General features: G+C 36.2%; 1 long non-coding RNA gene across 3 annotated transcripts; it reads left to right on the top strand.

The window, feature by feature from the left end:
* The first annotated feature begins 7,673 nt into the window (after window positions 1-7,673).
* LOC107771497 (uncharacterized) lies at window positions 7,674-24,120 on the top strand. 3 transcript variants are annotated; one of them, XR_012706603.1, is made up of 7 exons: window positions 7,674-7,810; window positions 7,972-8,069; window positions 10,311-10,372; window positions 10,451-10,509; window positions 10,594-11,771; window positions 22,579-22,907; window positions 23,943-24,120. It is a non-coding gene; the product is annotated as an uncharacterized LOC107771497 (long non-coding RNA). The 3 variants fall into 3 exon arrangements; XR_012706604.1 differs by lacking the exon at window positions 22,579-22,907 and having other exon boundaries at window positions 23,943-24,100; XR_012706602.1 differs by lacking the exon at window positions 23,943-24,120 and having other exon boundaries at window positions 22,579-22,921.
* The last annotated feature ends 713 nt before the right edge of the window (window positions 24,121-24,833 follow it).

Below are 24,833 nucleotides of genomic sequence, written 5' to 3'. Positions count from 1 at the left end.
AGGGGGAACTACTAGAAGTCATGCGGTGTGATAAGGATGGCTAAAACGCGGGATGCTATTTCGGAAAAAATATTTTCTTTAAAATAAATTGTGAAGGCTCCCGCGGTGAGATAAGGAAATGAGATATTGTGAATTTATTTATGATTTGGGACTATGAGGCGGTACCTCGGTAGTGCCCTTGTTGATATTAATTTATGGCCATAGTTGCCTTCGATTAATTGTTGTGATTTTCATAAAGTTGAAAGGAATTCTGTTTCGATTCCATGAGATATTATTTGAAATTATTTGGTGTCATTAAATGTGACATACTATTTGATTCATTTCCATAGTCATTTTATCTTATTAAATTGTTTAAACATTTTTCCATGTCATTATCTATTCTCCAGTAGGGCCTGACCTGACCTAGTCACTACTCTACCGAGGTTAGGCTTGGCACTTACTGGGTACCGCTGTGGGGTACTCATACTACGCTTCTGCACATCTTTTTGTGCAGATCCAGGTACATCTTACCAGTCTAGACGTCAGTGAGTTACCTGCGCACGGAGACTTCGAGGTATATCTGCCAGCGCCCGCAGACTCCGGAGTCCCCTTCTATCATTTTATATTGCTTCCTTATTTTTCTTTAGACCTTGATAGATAGAAACATTGAGAATAAAATTTTAGAAGCTTGTGACTTATTTTTATCGGGTTTTGGGAGTTGTAATTATTTGAATTGTAGTTTATTTATTTCAAATATTTATGATTATTCCGCATTAATAAGTTTATCTAGTCTTAGAGATTATGTGTCATCACGACCTCCTACGGAGGAAATTTGGGGTCGTGACAACTTGTGCAGTTCTAGAGTAGTTGTTTCAGACAAATAGAAATGTTCCAAGGAGAGATTCAAGATATATATGATGAATCCAAAAAGGCCAAATTGTTTCTTTTACAAGTCATTTGTTCACTGTCAGTTGCTTCCTTGACAACTAACACTTGACTCTTTAGTAATGCCAAATGAAGAAGTTGTTTGATTTAAGTTTGGGATTTTGACATGGTGTTACAACTTACCCATATAATTAGCACTAAAAAGCTCTAGTCATAGATATTGTCACCAGATAGCCAATAAATGTGTATCACAATAATAATATGTATATCAAGATGAATATCATAATTTTATTTTACCTTTTTGTTTATATTAAAATTTTATTGTATATCTAAAATATGAAATTATAAATATAATTGCTTAAAATTTATTGTTGACTCTATGTCAATGCATATCCAAGTGTATAATAAAAAATAATTATATTATTTATATATCACAATGTATAACACATCAAATAATGTGTATACCAAAATGTATATTACAATTTTATTTTTATTTTATGTGTATATCAAAATGTATATCAATTTTATTTTTGTATATCAAAATACAACAACAACAACAACCCAGTAAAATCTCATTAATGGGGTCTGGGGAGGGTAGTGTGTACGCAGACCTTATGGTAGAAATACATTAATATACAAGATGAAAATTAGGACTATTTTTTCAATTAAAAAAACAAATGAAAAAAGCGAAGAAAAAAATGAGGATGAATCCACCCATCAAAAAGTATTGACCCCAAATGTATGATACATCTGCATATACGTGTAATTATATATCTGCATTTTTTAATAACAAAATAAAATCTGCATTTTATTTGTTTGCAATCTAATCTGTCTTCTAAATAACGAATCTCAAGTTCATAGCAAAAAAGTGATGAGGCGGAGTTTGAAATTGCAGTCGACGAAGGAGGTTAGCATTTCGTGCTCTTTTTCTCGTGCGGAAACCAGATGTAGTTGAGTCATGGGGGAGAATAAATAGGGAAGTAGGGTTTTCTAGAATTTGGCTATACAATGCCAATTTTTTTGGATTATCTTTGCCAAACGTAATCTAAGGCTAAAATTTTGTTAATTCATGTTATATGTTGTCACACGGTGCCAATTTTTCTTTAAGTTTTGCGTCATGTATGTATATAATGAAGTAAAGATGGATTTATGATCTTTTTCTTGGTGCAATCTTGGAATTAGGTCCAAAGGTAACAGCATTATGCACTAATCTTAGTTAGGAGAGATATCCTTGATTTCAATACTTATGTTTGGTGGACGAGTGGCTCAAAACTAAGACACTGTAAGTTCTTCGATTATAACAACGGAGTCAGAAATTTTAATAAGAAGATTCAAAAAAATATAGAGTTCCACATAGGGGTGTACAAAGGAAACCGACAAACCGACCAAACCGATAACCCGAGTCAAACCGAAAGAAAAAAACCTGATTATGTTTCAGTTTGATTTGATTTGGTGTTGAAAAAAACCCCAACCATAATTGGTTTGGTTTGGTTTTAACTAAAAAAAGTCAAACCGAAAACCAACCTCACATTACATATATAAATGTTTTAGATATATTTAATACATAAATATACTTATTGTGATGTAATTTATAAATATTTCTTAAACGTTTTCATAATTTTATTTTTTAAGGTATTATTTCAAGGTTGGACTTAGAACTTTTGATTGTTCCAATAAGTTTTATAGCAATTAATTTTAGTAACTCAAATATTGCTAACAAAAGCCTAAATCAAAATCAAATCAATATTAATGCTAACAAAAGGCATTCAATACTAGAAATGACAATGTATCTATTTTTTGTTTGCAATGATTTCGATAAAAATGCATAACCTATTTTTATTTTTTCTTCGGCGTTTAGTCACGAAATTAATATTTCCTTAGTAGTCTACTTATTTTAGAATGACATAGTACTTTTAGATTATTTTTATTTTTATTATGGATTTTTAATTAGCAATATTTATATTACGTGATTTTATTGTTGAATATTTTAGGATAATGCCATGACACATCTCATATTTTGTATTATTTTCTTGGAAAACCTTATGTAGTTGTATCTTACTAGGATTAAAGAAATATTTGAAGCACAAGTTATATGTTTTGTGCTACGAAGATATCACCGAAAAAAACCCCGAAAAAATCTGAAAATTTGAGAAAAATCGAGATTGAAAAATTTGAGTTTTATTAGCTTGGTTTGGTCTTTAGATTTAATAATTCAGCACAATTGGTTTGGTTTGGTTTGGTTTGGTAATTATAAAACTCGAACCAACCCGACCTATGTACAACCCTAGTTCCACATTTGGAATTTGAACATGAAACTTAAATCATTTTTTGGGCAACCATTCACCACTAAACTAAAAGTTTCCATTGCGGCAAGTGAATTCTGTTGGTATTATTCCTCTTTACGTGTTATACTCTAATTTGACAATGCAAATAATAAAGAACTTCTAGTCCACAATTAGTATATGGTTAATTCTCATACCTCTCCATCATTAATTTTTGTAACATATCTAGATTATATGTATATACAGAGTGGGAGAATGAAGTTACTACTTCATAAATGGTTCACATTCATTCATATGACGGCTTCTTAATTTTTGTGACTTCGCTTGTAAAAAGATATTAGCTTTTCAGAAAGTTTGAAATTAGTGTTTTTATGACAGTTTTGTCACTAAGACAAGAATAATATTAACTCCCATTTGATTCTTACATTTCTGATGGAAGAAACCGTAGATGATTTGCCTATATAAGAATCATCATTTGTGAACTAAATAACCAACCAAAAACATTATTCTCTCATCCTTTCAAAAGACTATTCTTCTTATTTTTTCTCGGCAATTATTTTTTGCAAACTCCAAACTTCCAGCCACGAGTGCACGTGTTTGGAAGTACTGTGGAACCTTGGGGAGCGACCGATCTTAATGATTTGCACCCAGTCGGACTGAAATCGCTTTAAAGGCAGTGGCTTGCCACGTCAGAGTATTTATTCGAAAAGTTATTTCTATTCTCTTATTATTCTTGGTCAATAATATTAACTATTTTTAGCGATTTCACGTATAATATTGATCAATGGCTACATGTCACGACCCAAAAATCACACCTGCCGTGATGGTGCCTATCTCAATACTAGGCAAGCCAACAATATCAATAACCTATAATTTCTTTTAAATATTGAAAATATAATAATTAAATTTAAGAGAAAATCCCACAAATACTGGATATAAATACACTCCCAAAACCCGGTGGCACTGAGTACATGAGCATCTAAATGATAACAAAGTCTGATTGCTAAAAACATTGTCTAAAAATTTAGAACAGTACAAAAACTGAAAGGGAAGAGAGTCAAGGTCTGCGGACGTCAAGCAGCTACCTCGATAATCTCCAACAGATAAAACTCCGACAACTAGCAACAACCGTGTCCGAAAGTATTTGGATCTGCACACGAGATGCAGGGTGTAGTATGAGTACAACCAACTCACCAAGTAACAATACTAAATAAAGAAGTAAAAGTAGTCACGAGTTTCTAAGCTAAGATCAATTACAGTAATTTCCAATATAAGAAAGTATACATGCTTGCAAGTTCAACAATTAATGCCCAAACAGTAATCTCATATCAGGTTTGACTGAAACAGGAGATAATATCTTTCAGAAATTTTTTCAAAACAGGGATATATGATAATTGTAGTATAACAATAATGAAATCAATGCATCCTCTCAGAGCAACAGTCACTCAGTCCTCCCACTCACTCAACACTCAGCACTCGCACTCAGTAGGTACATGCGCTCACTGGGGTTGTGTACAGACTCCTTAGGGGCTCCTTCAGCCCAAGCGCTATAATCCGCACGGACAACTCACGTACTACACGGACAACCCACGTGCTAGTATAATATATGGATCCGCACGAACAACTCACGTGCTGCACGGACATCTCACGTACTATAGTATAATATCTGGATCTGCACGGACAACTCACGTGCTGCACGGATAACTTACGTGCTGCACAGACAACTCATATACTAGTATAATATATGGATCTGCACGGACAACTCACATGCTGCACGGACATCTCACGTGCTATGGTATAATATCTGGATCTGCACGAAAAACTCACGTGCTGCACGGACAACTCACGTGCTATAGTTTAAATATCTCACAATCAGGCCCTCGACCTCACTCAGTCATAAATCTCTCCAATCTCTCGGGCTTTTACCTTCCTATACTACATATGAAACTTTATTATCCCCCTAATCAAGTTTTAACTTAATTACATGACCACATACAATTTATCAATTATATACAAATTAGTTTTAAATGAGTATCCATTTATATTAGGAATTGAATAAGGAATAAGTTATTTCTCATCCTTGTTCTCTCTCTCCTGCTCTCTCTCTCTCTCTCTCTCTCTCTCTCTCTCTCTCTCTCTCTCTGTTTCTCTCTATATGTCTGTCTCTCCCCCTCTCTCTCTTTGTCTCTCTATCTCGCATTCTCTGTTCTTTCCCCAATTTTTCTTCTTTTGATGTTCTCTACTTTTTATCCTTTCACGTTGTATATAGTTTAATGGAATTCATCAATGGATTTCAATAGAAGAAGAAGAAGAAGAAGAAGAAGAAGAATACATGACATACAATTTACTTACGAGGCGTAAGCCCCGAGGAACAGGGCGTAAGCCCCATAGGTATTTAATTTTTAATATTTTATAAAATAATATAATTACAATAAATATTTATAAACAGGTAAAATTGCATAAAAATTGAAGAATATGCTCCATCCCCACAAAAAACTAGTCAAAACAATCTATTATACGCTACTTACAAGCATAAGTAACTTGAGTTTAAAAGAATAAAATTTTCTACATGCAAGAACAAAAGGGACGACTAACTTGCAATTTGAACTTTGAACTTGCTGCTATGAAGGAGAATGGATTTCTCTTTGTATTTGTAAAAAAACATTGAATATTTGTTGCTTATGAGAGATATTAGCAGACTAGCGGACAAGATAAAGAATTGGAAAATGCCATAAATTAGGGCTTCAATCAATAAAAAAAGTCTTGACTTTTAAATTTAATACATTTCAGTTCCTTTTTAAAACTTTTGAGTAATTACCAAGCCGACTTTTAAAAATTTGGGTATTATATGAAGGACTTATTCAAACAAATTTTATTTTAATTTGAAAAAGTCTATGGGGCTTATGCCTCACTAAAAAAATGTCTCAAACGCCCCGGCATATGCCCCGAATGCCCGAGCACGCCCCGAACTGTTGGGCGTATGCCTCTTGAGACTTTCGCCCCACACCATCGCCTCGGGGTGTTTTTGGTGCGCCTCACCCAGAAAATGCCTTTTAAAATACTGGTTTTACTATAGAGTTTTAACTTAGCAATTTTCTTTTATGTTGCACAATTGGTGTTCAAATTGAAATTGTCAATCAATAAAATTTGAAGGTGTTTGACTCTCTACCATTGACAACCATTAAAAATCTTTGAAGCTTTGAATTTGAATTTGGGTTTTCAAAAATCATTATTTGTTTGGATTGGATGTTGTTGCAAATAATTGAAAATGTTGTTTGGAGTTTATATCTCAATTTTGAGGGTGTTTGGTGAAGATTAGACTTGATTTTGGCTGAATTTCAAATTGAAACTCCTCGAAGAAGAAGAAGAAGAACACATGACATACAATATACTTACAAAATTGTAGTAAATCTGTATTATAATTGTATGTAAATTGTATTCTGTTGTAGGTACGTATATTTTTTTATTTGAGTGTTGTACGAAAGTTGAAAAATAGTTGTATAATGTATGAATCGTTGTATAAAATTTATATTTAAGTTATCAATACTATCTTTTTACATAAAATTCTTGATACGTATCAAAATTGTATTAAGAGAGAATGTTTTGATTAGAATTTTAGAGAGCAAGAATCACACACCATATACGAAATATATACAAAAGACATTGTATAAAATTTGTATGAAAATTGTATTTACGTTGTATGATGTTGTAGATGTATTTTAACTGGTAAAAATAATGTATGAAAGTTGTAGATAAGATGTAAATAAGTGTGTACTATATAATTAGTTGTATGAAATTTATTTTTAGTATGTATGAAAGTTGTACATAAGTTATAAATAAGTTGTATAATTTTTTTTAGTTTATATGCTATTGTAGATGTATCAAATTTATATCAAATTTGTACAAAATTTATTTTTAATTTGTATGTTGTTGTACCATACATTATTTTTTTTCTGACAATCAATTGATTAATAACCTATCGAATAGCATATCTGACTAAAACAAAGAAGTTGAACAATGAAAACCAATTGCTAATCGTTTTATATAATGAAAACGGTATAGTACATACTTGAATTCGAAAGTTTTTTTTGTGTTCCCAAATCTCAACAGAATTGCTGTGCTAATACGTTAGTGAATCAAGAAAACGGTGTGCTAAATAGATAAAGAAGAACATACACAGCTAAGAAGTTATGACTGGAGCAAGTTTGATATGTTTTTGGACGAGTTTGTGTTTAGCTTAAAATAGGTAATCCAGAGTTGGAAGGAATCTTATTGAAAGATCAGAGGAGAGAAAAAAAAAAGGTATAACTTAATTCCATAATTTAAAACACTAATAATGAATTGTATATAAATTATAAGTAAACCTTATTTAGGACGGATAATTTTTAAAATTGGAACAATTTTGATAATAAGATTTCATAGTGTATTAGAAAGAAAAATTCTCTAAAACAAATAAGGAAAACAAGTGGATTAAGACTCCAAGCCCATATCTGATAGCCCATTAAAATTGGGCTTCCCACCCCTCATAAAAAGCCTTATGAATGCATTGTCCCCCAACCGAAAAGAGTTCATCTCCTCTCCTGTTTCCGAAGTTAAAAGTCCCGAGATATCTCGAATCTTCGGGAACTTGAGATCCTAATTTAGCTGATTCCTTATTTCCCAAGGTAACAATCTCATCGTACCTCGTCCATTCATTCACTTACGTTTACTTTGCTTGTCGAAATCTGATATTCGGTCTGTGAAGTTACTAAATCAGAAGAAAAACGTAAAATTCATATCTTTCGATTGTTCTTTATTTATTTTATTCCTGTTCTTATTCGTATAGAAGTTGTAGCAATCAGCCATGGCTGGAGGAGGAAACTTTATTCATAGGGTTATTTCTTATGTAGCCAACGAATTGATCGTCAATGGACTCGCCAACAGGTAATTAATCTAATTTATTATTTACTTTTGGTTTATATTCTTATCTTATTTATTTATCTTTGGTTGCCTTAAAAGGACAAATCTTTTAGTGCTGTAATGACATTTGTTCGAATAGAATGGAACGGATACAGTATAAAAAAGATTCATACATTCATATAGCTGACCTTAATTAGTTTGGACTTGAAACATATCGGCCTAGGAAACTTAATTTATAGGAAAAATGAAACTTACTTTATTGGGTTGTGAATGATTTTACATAATTTATGTTTACTATGTATGTGTTCGCCAATTATGGGTTGGTCGGTTTTAACCCTTCAGCAAGTCTTTAGGATAAATTAATGCAATTTGGAGGAATCAATGACAGGTCATCAGTACAAATCCTAGATTTTTGAATTGTGAGAGATCAATAATTCTCGCCAATTCTTAGATTCACGGACCAAACTCAATTTAGTGGGATCCTTCATTCACGTTTTTTTTTCCACCAAGACGTTTTCTGACCTCTGAATTTGGAGTATCCTACTTTCACACAATTTACACGGTACAACAAGCAATCAATGTTTCATGAGCAAGGGTTAATGGTTGTTTTTGTACTTTTCGTCTTCAATATGAAGTAGAAGCTTGACAATGATGACTCTGTAGGCTTGTGTGAAGATGATGGAAATTTGACATCAACATATGCAATCGACCGAGGCTGCTTGAATTATCTTCTTATCTCTATTTTATCTTTGCTTTATTTGAGAAAGAAAATTTTCTGAACTATTCATTTGTTGCTAAGATTGTTGTGTTGTGCTTGCTAGAGCTTCCCTCAAAGTGAGTTGTGTGTTCCTTTTTGTTTGTCACATCTTAGATTCTTATACTGCAGTGAGTGAATGGGATGAGGAAAATCTTTCTGGCTTATATGCGATTTCAAACAAATAATAATAGAGAAAAAAAAGTTGTGCAGCTATAATTACACAAAGCATTAAGAATGTATAAACTTATTGTTGCGTTACTATTGTAGCTTTGTAGACAAGTGATAATTTCAATGGATGAATCATGTTTACAAGTATTACCTATTCTCGCTGCTGTTGCTGGCTACTTCTTGTAGACATTCTAGTCGTATAAAATTGTAGACAAGTGCCACTGAAATTTAAAGGCAAGTTCTATAGAGCGGTGGTTAGACCGGCCATGTTGTATGAGGCTGGGTGTTGGGCAACCAAGAATTCTCATATCCAGAAGTTGAAAGTGGCAGGAATGAGGATGTTGAAATGGATGTGCCGGGCACACTAGGTTGGATAAGATTATGAATGAAGATATTCGGGAGAAGGTGGGCGTGGCTCCCATGGACGACAAGATGCGGGAAGCAAGACTTAGATGGTTCGGGCACGTGCGGAGGAGAAGCATAGATTCCCCGGTTAGGAGGTGTGAGCAATTGATAATGGCATGTTTGAGGAGAGATAGATGGCGGTCTAAGAAGTATTGGGGTGAGGTGATTAAGCAGGACATGGCGTGACTTCAGATCTCCGAGGATATGGCTCTGGATAGGAAGGTGTGGAGGTCGAGCATTAGGTTTATAGGTTAGGAGGGAGTCGAGCGTTTTTCTAAGTTGTTCTGGGGGCGGGGCTAGGCTAGGCTGATAATGTTTCGCCTTGGGTTGTTAGTGGTTATGTAGTTTCCACACTATTTTCTATGGCATTATTACTGGTTATTGATATTGCTTGTACATTTATTTTCTATTTCTTACGACGCTGATATTATTTTTTTGGCTTCTGTTGCTGTCACTGATCTATTGTCTATTGTTTATTTTCTTCTTCTTGAGCTGAGGGTCTTTTGGAAACAGCCTCTCTACCCCTTCGGGGGTAGGGGTAAGGTCTTCTGCGTACACTCTACCCTCCCCAGACCCCACTTGTGGGATTTAACTGGGTTGTTGTTGTTGTTGTATAAAATTGTAGACAAGATTAAACTTAAAATGATGTTGTGTGCCAGGAGTTAATTTTGTAGGAGAGTTTGGAATTACTTCTTCATGTGACTGACCTCTCAAAAAAAAAAAAAAACCTTCATGTGCCTATGTCTCTGGGTAAATGGAGAAAATGTTCCTATGTCGAGAGGAAACATATCTTTCTGGTCCCGTGGGGAATCTAATGTTTTTATTTTTCTGGATACCATTTACTATGTCTCTTTCAGTAGTATCAGACTTGAGATATTATGCTGTAATGGTCATCAGAAGATGCCCACTAAACTGCCTCTTTCTTTTCACCTCAGCCCTGGTTTCCAAAGATTTGCAGTAAGGACCTCGAGGAGAATGGAGGATCTATCTAAAATGGGTAACTAATATACCATCTCGTCCTCATTTTATTCAAGTTTTCAGGCTGTTCTGAGCATATGTTTTGGTACATTTGCAGCTGAGCAAAAGAAGAGAGAAGTTACTGACCTGATCAAGGATGTGTCCAAAAACTCCGAGGTTTTGACTGTGAAACATTTAAATGTAATTATAATAAGCGCCGAACTAATAAATTGGTTTACTGACTGATATTTTTTTCTGCAGTCTTTCAAGAACCAGTGACTTGGAAGGAAGGTGTAAGATGTACAGAGTTGCTTTTTCTTTTTCCTCTCCCATACTAATATGATGAAGAAAATCGAGTCCTCATAGCTGTGATGGGGCTGTTGTTGCATACGGCGGTGTGGAAGTGATCATGGTAGTAAGTAGTAACGCTATAATATTATTGCATTTTAGTGTTATTTGCTTTCGCAAGTTTGTCACTTTTGTGATGTCTCAATAGAGAACTCGCTTGGATCTCCTTTAGGGATTCCATTGTCAATTTTGAATAATGTCTCTACACGGTATGAGAAATTAGTGCACTTCTTCCCGTATGATATGAACTTTGATTTTATTGTCAAAGCTTACAGGATGATTTGTATTTTTTTCATTTATTTCCTGACTTTGCAAATTAATAAACATAAAGAGTAGCGTCTAAGTTACAGAATAGGAAAAGAGTAACTTGGTCTATTTTTTCTTGTCCAAAACAGTTTATGCCTCAAGCGTTAGCCGGACTAACATTCCCCACCAGTTATTGATTATAGTGATTTGGTGTTTAGAGAGGATGTATTTCTTCGAGCGTTCAATTGGTGCATTTTAATTGGATTAGATTAATATCAATGGATTCTTTATTAATGAATGACTAATAACTACAAGTGATAGAGACAGACGATTTAAATTGGACAATTTAAAGTTTTAAATTGTTTCAAGAATGACTAGAAAGGTGGAAATAAGACTAGATATAATTTGATCATTATAAACAAGTCCAAAATCTTTATTTTGGTTATTGTTCCTCATATATATAGCTTTCTCTTCTCCTACGTCACCAAAAGAACAAAGCGTGAATGCAGGCAGCAATATTGTGAATTTCCAAACGAGGTGCTTCGAAAACTAAGCAGGTTGTTCAATTGGATTACAAACTAAAGTATTATAAAACAAATACAGAGTTATGGACATTTTCTCTATAATGTATAAATAAATAGGAACAAAAATATTCTAATGCAATTTTGTGAGTTTTAGGTCAGAATAAAGGATGAGTAGAGTAAGTTGAAGGTTAAATTGCAAATTACTCCAATTATAACCAGAGAATGCTAACTCTGCAAAATATGTAACAGGGAGGGCTATCTTAGCAAGCAGAAATATGCATGTTGACAAGCTAAATGAGAGGTTGATAGCTATGGTCCCAGGTAAAAGCAAAACATTTATTAGTTGACTCTACAGAAGATGACACCAATAACTATTATCACGAAGAATATCTAAGCACTTTAACACCCCATGGTCTTCCCTCACATAGGTATTTTATCATATTATACATCATGATTTATAAACATATTTTGTTTCTCCACTATTTCTCTTTGTTTTCACTTATGCATACAAACCTGAAAGCTGTAACAAAAAATAACTTTCTGTCACAGCTCCAAATTCCATCCGTAGGAGGTCGTGATGGCACCTAGTCTCTAAGACTAGGTAAGCCTATTAATGCAGAATAATAATAAATATCTGAAATAAATAAACTACAATTCAATCAATTTTAACTCCCAAAACCCGGTAAAAATAAGTCATAAGCTTCTAAGAATTTATTCTCCATGTCTCTATACATCAGAGTCAAACAAATAAGGAAGACAACATAGTAAGATAGAAGGGGACTCCAGAGTCTGCGGACACTGGCAGATATTTCTCGAAGTCTCCTCGTACAGTTAGTTTACCGATGCCTGGTCTGATAAGGTGTACCTGGATCTGCACAAAAAGATGTGCAGTAGCGTAGTATGAGTACACCACAGCGGTACCCAATAAGTGCCAAGTCTAACCTCGGTAGAGTAGTGACGAGGTCAGGTCAGGTCCTACTGGAGAATAAATAATGACATGGTAAAATGTTTAAACAATATAATAAGATAAAATGACAATGGAAATGAATTAAGTAGTATGTCACATTTAATTACATCAAATAATGGCAATTAATATCTCATGGAAACAAAACAAAATTTCCTTTCAACTTCAAGTAAATCACAACAAATAATCAAAGGCAACTGCGGCCATAAATCAATATCAACAAGGGCACTCCCGAGGTACCGCCTCGTAGTCCCAAATTATAAATAAATTCACAATATCTCATTTTCTTCACAATTTATTTTAAAGAAAATATTTTTTTCCCGAAATAGCATCCCGCGTTTTAGCCATCCTTATCACACCGCATGACTTCTAGTAGTTCCCCCTACTAGCCACACGTATCAACCCACCCTTATCTCACCGCATGCGTTTCAATACCCAGACCTTATACCACCGCATGCGTATCAATATCACAATAAATTACAATTTGCACCTCAAGTGCGCAAATAATTTAACTTGCCAAAATAATTCAACAACAATATTTTTTCACAATAAAGAGTTCACGGCTCCATCACAATGAGTACGAAAATCTTACAAAAATATTCGGAATAAATAATTCAGAAAAATAATATTTCAAAATCTTTAATACGTTGCTTCAATATCAAATTTAAAAATGTCAAATACTTCATATTAATAATATTTAATTTAAAGAAAATCAGCCTTCAAATAATGTACAGATTAAAAGAAATCAAGTTTCAACTAAACAGGTAAAATAATTAGCAGGAACATGTCAAATAAATTTAAGGTATATATTTTAGATCAATGATGAAGAATATAACAAGATAAAATAATTTAATAAATGCGCAATAGTGATCTACACAATTTAAAAATATAATCTTTCATATTTAGCCCGTGTACACACTCGTCACCTCGTGTACACGACTTTCAACACATTTTAATAATCACATCAAAACTAATCCTAGGAGAAATTTCCCTCACATAAGGTTAGACAAGCCACTTACCTCGACTTGCTCCAATTTAACCAAGTATTATGCTTTTTCCTCGATTTTCCGACTTCGATCGACTCGTATCTAGTCATAATTAATTCGATACAATCAACAAAAAATATAGGAATCAATTTCATAAGAAAATATTACAATTTTCAATAAAATCCGAAATTAGCTCAAAAATTGTCTGTGGGGTCCATGTCTCGGAATTCGGCGAAACTTACAAAATCCGACAACCCATCAATTACGAGTCCAACCATACTAGTTTCACTCAAATCCGATCCCGAATCGACACCGAAATATCGAAAATTCGTTTCTATGAGATTTCTAAAATTTTCCCAAATTTCTATCTCAAAACACTAATTAAATGGTGAAAATAATGATATATTCGTGTTTATTGACCAAATCCAAGTTAAAATCACTTACCCTAATATTTTTCCTTGAAAATATATCAAAATCGCCTCTGCTCAAGCTCCAATTCGTCAAAAATGGCAAATGGGACGAAGTCCCTTGTTTTTATAACTTACAGATATGTCAGGGAGCCCGATTTTGACAGGGAGCCTGGTTTTGACTGGGAGCCCGGTTTTGACAGGGAGCCCGATTTTGACAGCATTTCCAACAGAAAAATTGCAATAGCTTTTGCAGCAGCTAAGTTCCACTTTTGATCCGTTAACCATCCGAAACTCACCCGAGGCCCTCGGGACCTCAACCCAATACACCAACAAGTCCTAAAACATAATACAAACTTATTTGAAACCTCAAATCAAATCAAACAACGCTAAAATCACAAATCACACCCCAATTCAAGCTTAATGAAACTCAAGAATTTCCAACTTCTACATTCGATGTCGAAACATATCAAATCAAGTCCGATTGATCTCAAATTTTGCACACAAGTCATAAATGACATAACAGAGCTGTGAAAATTTTCAGAACTGGATTTCGACCCCGATATCAAAAAGTCAATTCCCCGGTCAAACATCCAAACTTAAATTCCTATTTTAGCCATTTCAAGCCTAATTTCACTACAGACTTCCAAATAAAATTCCGATCACGCTCCTAGGTCCAAAGTTACCATATTTTGGAATCATCAAAATTCTATTCCGGAGTCGTTTGCACATAATTCGACATCCGATCACTATTTGAACTTAAACTTTTAATTTTTCATCAAAATTTTATATCTCGGGTTAGGGACCTAGGAATTTGATCCCAGGCATACGTTCAAATCCCAAATCACGATACGGACCTACTAAAACTGTCAAAACACTGATCCGAGTCCGTTTGCTCAAAATGTTGACCAAAGTCAACTCAATTGAGTTTTAAAGCTCTAATTCACATTTTAATTCATTTTTTTCACATAAAAACTTTTCAAATTTTTTTACGGATTATGCACGCAAGTCGAGGAATGATAAATAATATTTTTCGAGGTCTTAGAATATAAAATTAATTATTAAATTTAAAGATGACATTTTGGGTCATCACATTCTCCACCTCTAAAACAAACGTTCGTCCTCAAACGGAGTTAGAAAAAGTACCTGAGTTGGTGAATAGGTGTGGATAACAGCTGCACATATCATGCTCGGTCTCCCAAGTCGCCTCTTCGACTGGATGACCCCTTCACGGAAGCAATGTTCTTTGACCTCAGCTTTCGAACCTGCCTATCCAATATAGCCACTAGTTCCTCAACATAAGATAGATCCTTGTCCAACAAAACTGAACTGAAGTCTAACACATGAGACGGGTCGCTGTGATATTTCTGAAGCATGGAAACATGGAATACTGGATGAACCGCAGAGAGACTAGGTGGTAGTGCAAGTTTGTTAGCCACTTCTCCAACTCTCTCAAGAATCTCAAAAGGCCCAATATACCTAGGGCTCAACTTGCCCTTCTTCCCGAACCTCATCACACCCTTCATAGGCGAAACCCGGAGCAATACTCGCTCACCAACCATGAATGCAACATCACAAACCTTCCGATCCGCATAACTCTTCTGTCTAGATTGAGTTGTAAGAAGTTGATCCTGAATCAACTTAACCTTTTCCAAGGCATCCTAAACCAAGTCTGTACCCAATAGCCTAGTCTCGCCCGGTTTGAACCAACCCACTGGGGACCGGCACCGCCTACCATACAAGGCCTCATACGGAGCCACCTGAATGCTTGACTGATAATTGTTGTTGTAAGCAAACTCCACAAGTGGTAAGAACTGATCCCTAGCACCCCCAAAATCTATCACACACGCACGAAGCATATCCTCCAGTATCTGAATAGTGCGTTCGGACTGCCCGTCCGTCTGAGGGTGAAATGTTGTACTCAACTCTACCCGAGTATCCAACTCATGTTGTACTGCTCTCCAGAACTGTGATGTAAAATGCGTACCCCAGTCAGAGATGATAGATACCGGTACGCCATGGAGTCTGATAATCTCGCGAATATAGACCTGAGCCAGCTGCTCCGAAGAGTAAGTAGTAACCACAGGAATGAAATGAGCTAACTTGGTCAATCTATCCACAATCACCCAAGCTGCATCGAACTTCCTCTTAGTCCGTGGGAGCCCAACAACGAAATCCATAGTGATCCTCTCCCATTTTCATTCTGGAATCTCTACTTCTGAAGTAATCCACCCGGTCGCTGATGCTCATATTTCACCTGTTGACAATTTAGACACCGAGCTACATACTCCACTATGTCTTTCTTTATATGTCTCTACCAATAGTGCTGTCTCAAGTCCTGATACATCTTTGCAACACCTGGATGAATGGAGTACCGCGAACTGTGAGCCTCCTGGAGAATCGATTCACGCAAGCCAAAACTCAACTCGGCTCGAAAACATCCAATCTGACAAACTGGTTGGCCAAGGCCTGAACATCCAAGGCTAAAGGTCTCTCTGCTATCGGTAAATATGCTAAGCTCCCCAAACTCTCTGCCTTACGACTCAAGGCATCGGCCACTACATTGGCCTTCCCAGGATGATAGAGAATGGTGATATCATAATCCTTAAGCAACTCCAACCACCTCCGCTGCCGCAAATGAAGATCTTTCTGTTTAAACAGATGCTGTCGACTTCGGTGATCAGTGTAGACCTCGCACTGGACACCATACAAATAATGCCGCCAAATCTTCAAGGCATGAACAATAGCTGCTAACTCAAGGTCATGTACAGGATAATTCTTCTCATGCACCTTTAACTGTCTGGACGCGTAGGCAATCACCCTACCGTCTTGCATCAACACTACGCCGAGACCAATACGCGATGCATCAGAATACACAATATAAGCCCCTGAACCTGTAGGTAATACCAATACTGGGGATGTAGTCAAAGTTGTCTTGAGCTTTTGGAAGCTCTTCTCACATTCTTCGGTCCACCTGAACGGAGCACCCTCATGGGTCAATTTGGTCATAAATGCAGCAATAGAAGAGAAATCCTTTACAAATCGACGATAATACCCTGCCAAACCAAAGAAACTCCGAATTTCCGTAGCTGAGGACGGTCTGGACCAACTCTGCACTGCTTCAATTTTCTTCGGATCTACCTTGATCGCCTCGCACGAAACTATATGACCCAAAATCCCACTGAATCAAGCCAGAATTCACACTTTGAAAATTTTGCATATAACTTCTTTTCTCTCAAAGTTTGAAGCACAGTCCTTAGGTGCTGTTCATGATCTTCCCGACTCCGGGAATACACCAGAATATCGTCAATAAATATAATGACGAAAGAATCAAGATAGGGCTGAAATACACTATTCATTAAGTGCATAAATACTGCTGGGGCGTTGGTCAGCCCAAAAGACATCACAAGGAACTCGTAATGACCGTACCGAGTCCTGAAAGCAGTCTTCGGGATATCTGGCTCCCGAATCTTCAACTGATGATAGCCTGAATGTAAGTCGATCTTAGAGAACACTCTGGCACCCTGAAGCTGATCAAATAAATCATCAATACGTGGCAATATATACCTGTTCTTCAGTGTAGCCTTGTTCAGCTGGCGGTAATCAATACACATCCGCATAGAACCATCCTTCTTCTTCACAAATAAGACAGGAGCACCTCAAGGCGATACACTGGGCCGAATGAAACCCTTATCAAGCAACTCCTGTAACTGTTCTTTTAATACTCTGCTGGAGCCATACGATATGGTGGAATAGAAATGGGCTGAGTACCCGGTAGTAAATCAATTCCAAAGTCAATATCCCTGTCGGGTGGCATACCCGGAAGATCTGCTGGAAATACATCAGAAAAATCCATTACTACAGGAACTGACTCCATAGTAGGAGTATCAATACTAACATCTCTCACATAGGCCATATGTGCATCACACCCCTTCTCCACTCTAGGCGCGGTAGGCCTGGCATAGCCAACGTTAGCGTCTTGGCGTAACAATCAAGAATAGCGTGATAGGGAGACAACCAGTCCATGCCCAAAATAATATCGAAATCCATCATACTGAGCAATAATAAATTAGCTCTGGTCTCAAAATCGCTGATAACAATTAAACACGACCGATACACGCGGTCCACAATAATAGATTCACCCACGGGTGTAGATACATAAACAGAAGAACTCAAGGAATCACGTGATACGCCCAAATACAGGGCAAAATAAGATGACACATAAGAATAAGTGGAGCCTGGATCAAATAAGACCGATGTATCTCTATGACAGACCGAAATAATACTTGTGATCACATAATCGGATGCAACGACAACTGTCCTAGTAGGAAGGGAATAATATCTGGCATGGCCTCCCCCTCTAGGGCGACCTCTACCTGTCCGACCTCCACCTCTAGCTGGCTATGCAGGTGGAGTGGCAACTGGTGTAATAATCATGGCTGAGAAGCCTGAGGGCCCTGTGGAATAGGTGGGGCCTAAGAAATATGTGGAGGTTCACCCCTCCTAAATCTGGGGCAATCTCTCATAATATGACAAGTATCACCATTCTCAAAACAAGCCCTCGGAGGACGTGGCTGCTGAGACTGGCTCAGGCCTAATCAACTAGACTGCCCGCTGAAAGCACCCCGTACAGGAGGTACAATAGACACTAGCGGTGCATAATATGGAATATGAGGTCTAGGATTAGCCGGAATACCACTGGAAGTTGGAAGTGCTGAATGAATAGGACGACTCATATAACCTCTACCATGACGGGCTACAACTGGGGCATGAGAATTATTATATGTGCCAGAATCTCGGGGTCTCTTAGATTCCCTCTCTTCCTTCTCCCGGGTCCGCATACCTTCCAATCTCCTAGCAATTGACACCACATATTGGTATGTGATGTCCATCTCTAGCTCTCGGGCCATACTGTATCTGATACTAGGGTGGAGACCCTCAATAAATCTGCGAACCCGCTCTCGAACAGTAGCAACTTAGGCTGGTGCATGCCTAGCCAAATCACTGAATCGCACCGCATATTCTGACACGGTCATAGAACCCTGGTACAACTGCTCAAACTCTGCGCGCCATGCATCTCTAAGACTCTGAGGAACATACTCCCTTAAGAACATATCTGAAAATTGAGTCCAAGTAAGTGAAGCTGCCTCAGCCGGACTATTCAACTCATATGCCCGCCACCACTGGCAGGCCGCTCCTCTAAACTGGAATGCCTTGAAAAAAACCCCACTGGAATCCACAATAACCATAGTACGAAGGATACAGTAACATTCCTCCATAAAACCCTGAGCATCCTCTGAAGCTAAACCACTGAAAGTAGGAGGGTGGTACTTCTTATACCTCTCAAGCCTGAGCTGCTCCCTCTCTGAAACTGCTGTCCTAATCTCAGGCCGAACTGGGACAACTAGCTGCACTGGTATAACCTTTGGGGCATGGTTCACTTGGGCCCGTGGCTCTGGATTACGGGCGACGGGAGTCTATGCTCCTCCCTCAGCCTGAGATGTGGCAGGAGCAAGTGGAATTAACCCTGCCTGAGCTAAAGTTCCAAACATGCTCAAAAACTAGGCAAGAGTCTCCTGAAGGGTAGGAGTAGTAATACGCATCTCAGCTGCCTGCTCTCCAATTGGAGCTACTGGTAGCTCTGGTGCAGCAGCTCGTGGAGGTGCTCTGGCTGCACCACGTGGTCTTCCTCAGCCTCTACCCCGACCCCGGCCTCTTGCGGCTCCAACAGGGGGCGCGGGTGTCTGATCATCAGATCCAGTTGTGCGTGTCCTCACCATCTGTGAGAGAATAGAAAGATAATTGTTTAGAACTTTGAAATCAACAAAGGCGCACAATAAGGAATCAAAGAAGTGAATATTTCCTAACAGTTCCATAACCTCTCGAAGATAAGTACAGTCGTTTCCGTACCGATCCGCAAGACTCTACTAAACCTGCTTGTGACTCATAACACCTATGAACCTAGAGCTCTGATACCAACTTGTCACGACCCCAAATTTCCTCCGTAGGAGGTCGTGATGGCACCTAGTCTCTAAGACTAGGTAAGACTATCAATGCAAAATAATAATAAATATCTGTAATAAATAAACTACAATTCAATCAATTTCAACTCCCAAAACCCGGTAGAAATAAGTCACAAGTTTCTAAAAATTTACTCTCCATGTCTCTATACATCAGAGTATAAAACAAATAAGGAAGACAACATAGTAAGATAGAAGGGTACTCCAGAGTGTGCGGACGCTGGCAGATATACCTCGAAGTCTCCTCGTACAGTTAGTTTACCGATGTCTGGTCTGATAAGATGTACCTGGATATGCACAAAAGGATGTGCAGTTGCATAGTATGAGTATACCACAGCGGTACCTAGTAAGTGCCAAGCTTAACCTCGGTAGAGTAGTGACGAGGTCAGGTCAGACCCTACTGGAGAATAAATAATGACATGGTAAAATGTTTAAACAATATAATAAGATAAAATGACAATGAAAATGAATTAAGTAGTATGTCACATTTAATTACACCAAATAATGGCAATTAATATCTCGTGGAAACAAAACAAAATTTCCTTTCAACTTCAAGTAAATCATAACAAATAATCAAAGGCAACTGCGGCCATAAATCAATATCAACAAGAGCACTCCCAAGGTACCGCCTCGTAGTCCCAAATCATAAATAAATTCACAATATCTCATTTCCTTATCTCACCACGGGAGCCTTCATAATTTATTTTAAAGAAAATATTTTTTTCCGAAATAGCATCCCGCGTTTTAGCCATCCTTATCACACCGCATGACTTCTAGTAGTTCCCCCTACTAGCCACGCGTATCAAGCCACCCTTATCTCACCGCATGCGTTTCAATACCCAGACCTTATACCACCACATGCGTATCAATATCACAATATATCATAATTTGCACCTTAAGTGCTCAAATAATTTAACTTGTCAAAATAATTCAACAACAATATTTTTTCACAATAAAGAGTTCACGGCTCCATCACAATGAGTACGAAAATCTTACAAAAATATTCGGAATAAATAATTCAGGAAAATAATATTTCAAAATCTGTAATACGTTGCTTCAACATCAAATTTAAAAATGTCAAATATTTCATATTAATAATATTTAATCTAAAGAAAATCAACCTTCAAATAATGTACAGATTAAAAGAAACCAAGTTTCAACTAAACAGGTAAAATAATTAGCAGGAACATGTCAAATAAATTTAAGGTATATATTTCAGATCAATGATGAAGAATATAACAAGATAAAATAATTTAATAAATGCGCAACAGTGATCTACACAATTTAAAAATATAATCTTTCACATTTAGCCCGTGTACACACTCGTCACCTCGTGTACACGACTTTTAACACATTTTAATAATCATATCAATACCAATCCTAGGGCAAATTTCCCCACATAAGATTAGACAAGCCACTTACCTCGCCTTGCTCCAATTTAAACCAAGTATTATGCTTTTCCCTCGATTTTCCGACTTCGATCGACTCGTATCTAGTCATAATTAATTCGATACAGTCAACAAAAATTATAGGAATCAATTTCATAAGAAAATATTATATTTTTCAATAAAATCCGAAATTAGCTCAAAAATTGCCCGTGGGGCCCATGTCTCAAAATCCGGCGAAACTTACAAAATCCGACAACCCATTCAATTACGAGTCCAACCATACCAGTTTCACTCAAATCCGACTTCGAATCGACACCGAAATATCGAAAATTCGTTTCTATGAGATTTCTAAAATTTTCCCAAATTTCTATCTCAAAACACTAATTAAATAGTGAAAACAATGATATATTCATGTTTATTGACCAAATCCAAGTTAGAATCACTTAGCCCAATATTTTTCCTTGAAAATATATCAAAATCGCCTGTCCTCAAGCTCCAATTCGTCAAAAATGGCAAATGGGACGAAGTCCCCTGTTTTTATAACTTACAAATCTGTCAGAGAGCCCGATTTTGACAGCATTTCCAACAGAAAAATTGCAGCAGCTAAGTTCCACTTTTGATCCATTAACCATCCGAAACTCACCCGAGGCCCTCGGGACCTCAACCCAATATACCAATAAGTCCTAAAACATAATACAAACTTATTTGAAACCTCAAATCAAATTAAACAACGCTAAAATCACAAATCACACCTCAATTCAAACTTAATGAAACTCAAGAATTTCTAACTTCTACATTCGATGTCGAAACCTATCAAATCAAGTCCGATTGACCTCAAATTTTGCACACAAATCATAAATGACATAACAGAGCTGTGAAAATTTTCAAAATTGGATTCCGACCGCGATATCAAAAAGTCAACTCCCCGTTCAAACTTCCAAACTTAAATTTCTATTTTAGCCATTTCAAGCCTAATTTTACTACGGACTTCCAAATAAAATTTCGATCACGCTCCTAAGTTAAAAGTCACCATACAGTGTTGGAATCATCAAAATTCTATTTCGGGATCGTTTGCACATAATTCGATATCCGGTCACTATCTGAACTTAAACTTTTAATTTTTCATCAAAATTCCATATCTCGGGCTAGGGACCTCGGAATTTGATTTCCGGCATACGCCCAAATCTCAAATCACGATACGAACCTATCGGAACTGTCAAAACACTGATCAGAGTCCGTTTGCTCAAAATATTGACCAAAGTCAACTCAGTTGAGTTTTAAAACTCTAATTCATTATTAAATGGCTTATGTAATGGAACAAGATTGATATGTAGAGGCATTGACAACACCGTTTTGCATGCAGAAATTATGATAGGCCATTGTGCAACAAAGCATGTGTTTATTCCACGCATTCAGCTTTCACCCCCATAAAATGAAGGATATCCTTTCAAGTTCATTCAGAAGCAATTTCCAGTCCACCTTTGCTTTGCAATGACAATAATTGAAGCACAAGGCCAAACTATTCCCAATGCTGGCTTGTATTTACCCCAACTTGTTTTTTCGCATGGACAACTGTACGTTGCACTTTCAAGAGGATATCAATATTCACAACAAAAGTTCTCATCATGAGAGAGCAACCAACATGTCGAAGTGGAACATATACGAAGAACATCGTCTATAAGGAAGTGTTAGGTACGATACGAGCATATAACATATTTTAAACGAATAATATAAGTAATTAGATTATTTTTTCTAATGCATAACTAACTAAATTAAATGATTTTACTTTTCAAGTTTAGACGACATCTAATCAATGAAGTCCGACAATCAACTCATAAAATAAAAAAACCATTTTTCAATTGAGCTTGTAATTTTTTTCCTTACATTTTATGCTACTCATTATATACACATTTTAATATTATCATAGTCCTTTAAAAAAATCCTTACTTTAACAAGTGGAACACACGTGTCCAAAAACTAGTGACTAGAAAGGTGGAAACAAGACCAAATATAATTTGATCATTATAAACAAATTCAAAATCTTTATTTTGGTTATTGTTCCTCATATATATAGCTTTCTCTTCTCCTACGTCACCAAAAGAACAAAGCGTGAATGCAGGCAGCAATCATGTTGCTAGGAGATTGTGAATTTCCAAACGAAATACTTCGAAAACTAAGCAGGTTGTTCAATTGGATTACAAACTAAAGTACTATAAAATAAATCCAGAGTTATGAACATTTTCTATATAATGTATAAATAAATAGGAACAAAAATATTCTTATGCAATTTTGTGAATTTTAGGTCAGAATAAAGGATGAGTAGAGTAAGTTGAAAGTTAAATTGCAAATTACTCCAGTTATACCCATCACTATAAGAGAATGCTAACTCTGCAAAATATGTAACGGGGAGGGCTATCTTAGTAAGCAGAAATGAGCATGTTGACAAGCTAAATGAGAGGTTGATAGCTATGGTATCAGGTGAAAGCAAAATATTTATTAGTTTTGACTCTGCAGAAGATGACACAAATAATTATTATCAGGAAGAATATCTAAACAGTTTAACACCTAATGGTCTCCCCCGCATAGGTATTTTATCATATTATACATCATGATTTATAAACATATTTTGTTTCAACTCTATTTCTCTTTGTTTTAACTTATACATACAAACCTGAAAGCTGCAATAAAAAATGACTTTCCTTTAAACTTTTTTTTTTTCTTATGTAGGTTAGTTTTGAAGGAGAATGCACCCATCATGCTACTCAGAAATCTAGACCCCTCAAATAGCTTATGTAATAGAACAAGAATGATATGTAGAGGCTTTGACAACAACGTTTTGCATGCAAAAATTATGATATGCCATTGTGCAACAAAGCATGTGTTTATTCCACGCATTCAACTTTTACCCCCAAAAAATGAAGGATATCCTTTCAAGTTCATTCGTAAGCAATTTCCATTTCGCCTTTGCTTTGCAATTACAATAAATAAAGCACAAGGCCAAACTATTCCCAATGTTGGCTTGTATTTGACTCAACATATTTTTTCGCATGGACAACTGTACGTTGTATTTTCAAGAGGGATATCAGTGTCCACATCAAATGTTCTCATTATGACAGAGCAACCAACACGTCGAAGTAGAACATATACCAAGAACATTGTGTACAAGGAAGTGTTAGGTACGATACGGGCATATAACATGTTTTCAAAGAATAATATAATTAATTAGATTATTTTCTATAATGTATAACTAACTAAATTAAATGATTTTACTTTTCAGGTTCAGACGACATCTAATCACTAAAGTCCGATAATCAACTCATAAAATAGAAAAACCATTCTTCAATTGAGCTTGTAATGTTTTTCTTTACATTTTATGCTACTCATTATATACACGTTTTAATATTATCACTATCTTTTAAAAATATCTATACTAAAAAACGTGGGACACACGTGTCCAAAAACTAGTGACTAGAAGGGTGGAAACAAGACATAATTTAATCATTATAAACAAATCCAAAATATTTATTTTGTTTATTGTTCCTCATATATATATATATATGGCTTTCTCTTCTCCTATGTCACCAAAAGAACAAAGCGTGAATGCAGGCAGCAATCCTG

The sequence above is a fragment of the Nicotiana tabacum genome, chromosome 24 (assembly GCF_000715075.1).
Source record: "Nicotiana tabacum cultivar K326 chromosome 24, ASM71507v2, whole genome shotgun sequence".
NCBI lineage: Eukaryota > Viridiplantae > Streptophyta > Magnoliopsida > Solanales > Solanaceae > Nicotiana > Nicotiana tabacum.
This window is presented reverse-complemented; position numbering and strand designations above follow the sequence as displayed.